Here is a 5,974-nt window from a genome sequence, read left to right on the forward strand (position 1 = left end):
TCCTTAGAAAAGTTGTGAGTAGTAATAATAGTAATATTAATGATAACAATGATGATAATGATAATAATAATAACAATAATAATATTAATAGTAACAATAATAATAAGACTATCTGCTATGAAGATTTTATAATATAATAAACGATGTAAAAACATCTATTTTGTAAAACCTCGTTTACTTTCGAGTTTTGTAGAAAAAAATATTAGTTCTGTTTTCAATTTATATGTACTTAGGACTGAAATTTTAATATTATATAGACTAAATACATATTGTATTGTAAATTTTGTAAACATAACTTTTCAAGTCAAAAAAACATTTCTCATTCAATTTACTCAACTTATTGAGAAACATATACTCTTGTGTGTAAAATTTAGTAATCGACTATTGTTAAAAAAACATTACTGACTTCCAGAGAAAGAAAAATTCTCTGCAATACTCATTGTCATTAATTTAATCACTTTTATAAGTTTAGTAAAATAAATTTTTCTACAAAAATTGAAAAGTGTGTGGATTAATAAAATAATTTTCAACATTTTTTTAAATCAAGTATAGAGACACGTTTTTTAAAATATTTGATTTGATTTATTGTAAACGGAACTTTTTTCGTTTAACTATAATAAAATAATGGGGCCGATTAACTAATAAAAGAAAATTGGAACTTCTAAAAAATCTATTTTAATTAAATAACAATGAAAAAATTGGACTTGTCTTCAAAAATATTATTTTGATTTACTAATAGATCTAAATGATACTCATAAATCAAATATTACTCATAAATACATATAAATAATGAAATCATAATTTAAATTATAATTTTCAAGAATATACCGAAATTAAGTATTTATATGCTTCATAAATCAAATATTACTCAAAAAGCTCATATAAAGAATGAAATAATAATAAAATCTAAATTATTATTTTGATAAGGAAAACAAATTGAATGTCTATAAAGTGGAGACACGGCTCCTATAAATTATTATTTCAATTAACCAACGAAGTGGTCTAATATTTAATTTTTAAATTTAATTTTTAAAAGTAGACGTAAATTGCAAAATATTATAATTTAACAATGTCAAAAGTATGAAATAATTTTTTAACAGTTTTTAAATTAAATTTTTATTTTAAAACCTCATTTTATTTGAAATGGACCGAATATTTCGATTATTCTATATGAAAAATTTGTACAAAACGTTTGAAAAAAATATTCATGAAGAATGAATTAAATAAATATATTCAGGTGATTTTACACCTTTCTTTGAACAGAAAGAATAAAAAATAACAGAATTAATAAGAAAACAAGGTAGTGACGCAAAAAAAAATATGAATTTTAAAATACATATTATGTATCTTATGACACAAAATCATATTTTTTTTCTTGTTTTTTCTTCTATTGATTATGAAACTTATTTTTTGGTTTATTACACCGGCAGTGAGAGGTTATCAGCAAATTTTCCTCTCTATGTCTCTGTTTTATAAAAGAAAAATTTCTAAAACCATCAAAATTTATTCATCAACCGCAGGGATCACAGTTATTTTTTCATGTAATATTAGATAAAAAAGGGAATTGTATTTTTTAAAAAGGGGATTTAGTTTAAAAAAAGGGGGAATAAATTGTACGATATAATTTGCAGAATTTTAGAAAAATTACAAATGATTGCAGAAATTCAATTATTTTCAAAAAGTAATAAAATTCATTTCAGAAATTTAATTATGTTCTGAAATTAAAAAAAAAATTTCGTTAAAATTTCAATTATCTTTAGAAATAATAAAATTCTTCGCAGAAATTCAACTATTTTCAAGAATTTTAATAAAATTCTTGGCAAAATTTCAATTATTTTCAAAAATTTTCCTGAATTTAATGATTTTCAATTTTTACTATTTTAATAAAATTTTTCAAAAGAATTCAATTATTTTGCAAATTTTTAGTAAAATTCTACGCAAACATTTAATTATTTTCAGAAAATAATAAAATCAGGATTCCTACAGAAATCTGCATTTAAAATTCCATACCTTTTCCATAATTTCCAGGTCAAATTTTTACGAAATTCCAGTGGAATTTTAAATCTAATTTAATTATTTTTGGGCTCTTTAAAAACACTTTACTCATTTAATAGTCTCCAAAAAAAAAAAAAAAAAAAATTGATAAAATTGGTAAAAATTCTAAAATTATCAAAATTTATCAAAAATTCAAAAATCCGAATTTCTTAAAATTCAACATTTTTTCCTCTTTTTTATGGAATTTAGCTTCATTATTTTTGTGCTCTTGGAAAATACTTTACTTATTTAATAGTCTCGACTCTTTGGTAAAAAATCTAAAATTATCGAAAATTATCAAAAATTCAAAAAACCGAATTTCTAAAAATTCAACATTTTTTCTTCTTTTTTATCGCATTTGGCTTCATTATTTTTGTGCTTTTGGAAAATACTTTACTTATTTAATAGTCTCGACTCTTTGGTAAAAAATCTAAAATTATCGAAAATTATCAAAAATTCAAAAATCCGAATTTCTTAAAATTCATCATTTTTTTCTCTCTTTTATGGCATTTAGCTTCATTATTTTTGTGCTTTTGGAAAATACTTTACTTATTTAATAGTCTCGACTCTTTGGTGAAAAATCTAAAATTATCGAAAATTATCAAAAATTCAAAAATCCGAATTTCTTAAAATTCAACATTTTTTCCTCTTTTTTATGGGATTTAGCTTCATTATTTTTGTGCTTTTGGAAAATACTTTACTTATTTAATAGTCTCGACTCTTTGGTAAAAAATCTAAAATTATCGAAAATTATCAAAAATTCAAAAAAACGAATTTCTTAAAATTCAACATTTTTTCCTCTTTTTTATGGCATTTAGCTTCATTATTTTTGTGCTTTTGGAAAATACTTTACTTATTAAATAGTCTCGACTCTTTGGTAAAAAATCTAAAATTATCGAAAATTATCAAAATTTCAAAAATCCGAATTTCTTAAAATTCAACATTTTTTCCTTTTTTTTATGGGATTTAGCTTCATTATTTTTGTGCTCTTGGAAAATACTTTACTTTTTTAATAGTCTCTACTCTTTGGTAAAAAATCTAAAATTATCGAAAATTATCAAAAAGTCAAAAATCCGAATTTCTTAAAATTCAACATTTTTTCCTCTTTTTTATGGGATTTAGCTTAATTATTTTTGTGCTCTTGGAAAATACTTTACTTATTTAATAGTCTCGACTCTTTGGTAAAAAATCTAAAATTATCGAAAATTATCAAAATTTCAAAAATCCGAATTTCTTAAAATTCAACATTTTTTCCTCTTTTTTATGGGATTTAGCTTCATTATTTTTGTGCTCTTGGAAAATACTTTACTTTTTTAATAGTCTCTACTCTTTGGTAAAAAATCTAAAATTATCGAAAATTATCAAAAAGTCAAAAATCCGAATTTCTTAAAATTCAACATTTTTTCCTCTTTTTTAAGGGATTTTCTAATAAAAATTAATTTAATAATTAATTTCAGTTAAAATTTTAGATAATAATAATTGAATATTTAAAGCAATATAGCGTGAATTTTTAGAATTTATTTATAGGAAGTAAATTTTAGAAAAAAATTAGTAAAATTAACTTTGGGACTTGGAAAAAGTTCCTTTAAAAATAGTAAAATTTGTTTTCTAAATTAGCAATATATCAGCAGTAAATTCCTACTTGGGAAATTTTTTTTATAAACTGTTTTAAGGGTTCTGAATTTTTTAAACAATTAAAATTCACAACTAAACCAATTAATTAAAATAACTGACTTACAGATCGACGTTCCCACGTTGAGGTGGTGGAATCTATCCTTTTATTTAGCTACCCTCGAAGTGTTTATATTTTTTCCCTTTTGGGAATAATCTGAAAAAAAATTTATTGGAAAATTTTAATTTTAGAAATTTACAATCAGAAACATTTTTTATTTTAATTTTTATCTCGTTTCATGAATTTACACATATAATACCTACATTATTCTAAGTAATGGATTTTCTGCAAGAAAGGGAAAAATTAAATTAAAAGAAGAACCAATTGGGTTAATAATAAAAAATAAATAAATGGGAAAAAACGACATAGTAAATAAATGAATAATAAAAAAAACAAAAACATTTTTACAAATTTTTCATACATTATTTCAAGAAATAAATTTAAATTCTATAAATTGCGACAAATTTTACCAAAAACATTTTGATTATTTATTAAATAAAAGTAATAAATAACAAAGGAAATAAATTTTCAATGATAAAGAGTATTAAAAAACTGTCAACAAAAGCATGACCTAACCTCCAAACCACTTGTTATGTTTTCGCACTGTTCACTTTTTGTCAAACGAATTTTTCACAATTTCTCCAAAAAGAATCAAAAATATATATAAAACAGTAACTAAATATATCGACAACAACAGGAATAAGTTAATATTTTACTGAAATATTCTCTTTTTATTGTGATTAAAAATATGCCAACGCCGGCATTGGCGAACAGGGCGAAAAGTCTATAAACTCCACTGAAAAGAATGAAAAGTTATTTTTTTCAATTTTATTTCTACTTTGGGATGAAAAAAACATTATTTACTAATTGCACGATTGTTTTAACGGTTCAAGTAAAGAAAACTATAAATTTATGAGAAAACTGTGCGAAAAATGTGTGCAGGAAAAGAAAAATTGTCCCTATCAACCACGGAGAGAAATTCACATTTTTACAGATATATTTTACATTATCACCACATTTCACTTTACTCACCGGTTGTAATGATATGTCAGCTATTCAAAAAGATGAGAATCGAATATAGAAACACTTTATACACTTAATGAAGTTAAAAACAATTCGTAAATGTACACTCCATCTCTCACTACACTTCTCTGCCTGCAAAGTGACTGCTCGTGGAAATAAAAATGGCGGCGTTGCGCGCGTAACCGCCAAATTTAAATGAAAGTTCGTCAGTGGAGAGTTACCGACAGTGGATAATTTACCCACCGAAGTTAGTAACAGTTGTCGCCGCCACGGTCGCTACCCTTACCACGATAATGAGTTTCATAACGTTGCCGCCATGCGGCGTGACTATACATGTCTAGTCGAATCCACTTTGAATTTTGTCGTTAATTTGCAGTTTGTCGTTAATTGTCAGTCAATGTGCGATGGTGTATTTTCCGCTTGGAAACGTATTAAGAATGTGCAATCATTCCAGTAAAAATGCATAAAGCTTGATATTTACTGTCATTAGAAGAATTATATTCAAGAAACCTTGGGAAGTTCAAGATTTATCGCCACAAAGAGGATTATATACAAAACAACAAAACTGCGGAAATTTTGGTGAGTGATACCATTGTTATTCATTTATTTTAATAATCAGTTAAATATTATTAATTTATTAGACAAAATTATTGATAATTCTTACTGTAAATTTTATCTCGTGAAAAAATTAATCTTCATTATTTTCAACTTTGTTATTTATATTTATGGGCTTTGTTTAAAAATTGCTTTACAATTTTTTGTCTCTCAAAGTTCATGTTCAGTATAAATTTTTGCATATGTCAGTAAATTGCAACTATATTTATTTACACACGTCTTTTTCGTTTCATACAAACAATATTTTATTCCCAACAATTAAATTTATTTAAATATTATTATTTATTTAATTTATTACCTCTAAAAATTATTATATCATTTTTTCTGTAAATGTCGGTAAATTTACCAACGTAGTATGATACGTACGTTGCCTTCTTTACCGACGATGATAAGCTTTTATTTCCCGCCATGCAGCGCGTCTATGCGACGCCATTTTAAATTTTGTCGTTGACATTCGTCATTAGTAGTCAAAGTGGAGTCGAGTATTTTGGCGCTTGAAATTCTATAAAGTGCAAATATTTAAGTAAAAGGTGTATTGTGCTTGATTTTCAAGAAAACGTTTACATTAATTTAAGGATTACGTCTAAACCTAATGAAAGTTCGAGATTTATCTTAAAAAAAGAAAAAATT

General features: G+C 24.1%; 1 long non-coding RNA gene across 1 annotated transcript in view; it reads right to left on the reverse strand.

Moving 5' to 3' along the window:
* Positions 1–4,860, reverse strand: part of LOC122506510 — a 128,867-nt gene extending 124,007 nt beyond the window's left edge. Inside the window, exons 1-2 of the long non-coding RNA XR_006302008.1 lie at positions 4,739–4,860; positions 3,773–3,862 (exon numbers count right to left, since the gene is read on the reverse strand). This is a non-coding gene — a long non-coding RNA (uncharacterized LOC122506510). The remainder of the gene's footprint in view (positions 1–3,772; positions 3,863–4,738) is intronic.
* Between the last annotated feature and the right edge of the window lie 1,114 nt (positions 4,861–5,974).

Source organism: Leptopilina heterotoma, unplaced genomic scaffold, assembly GCF_015476425.1.
Source record: "Leptopilina heterotoma isolate Lh14 unplaced genomic scaffold, ASM1547642v1 Lhet_42, whole genome shotgun sequence".
Taxonomy (NCBI): domain Eukaryota; kingdom Metazoa; phylum Arthropoda; class Insecta; order Hymenoptera; family Figitidae; genus Leptopilina; species Leptopilina heterotoma.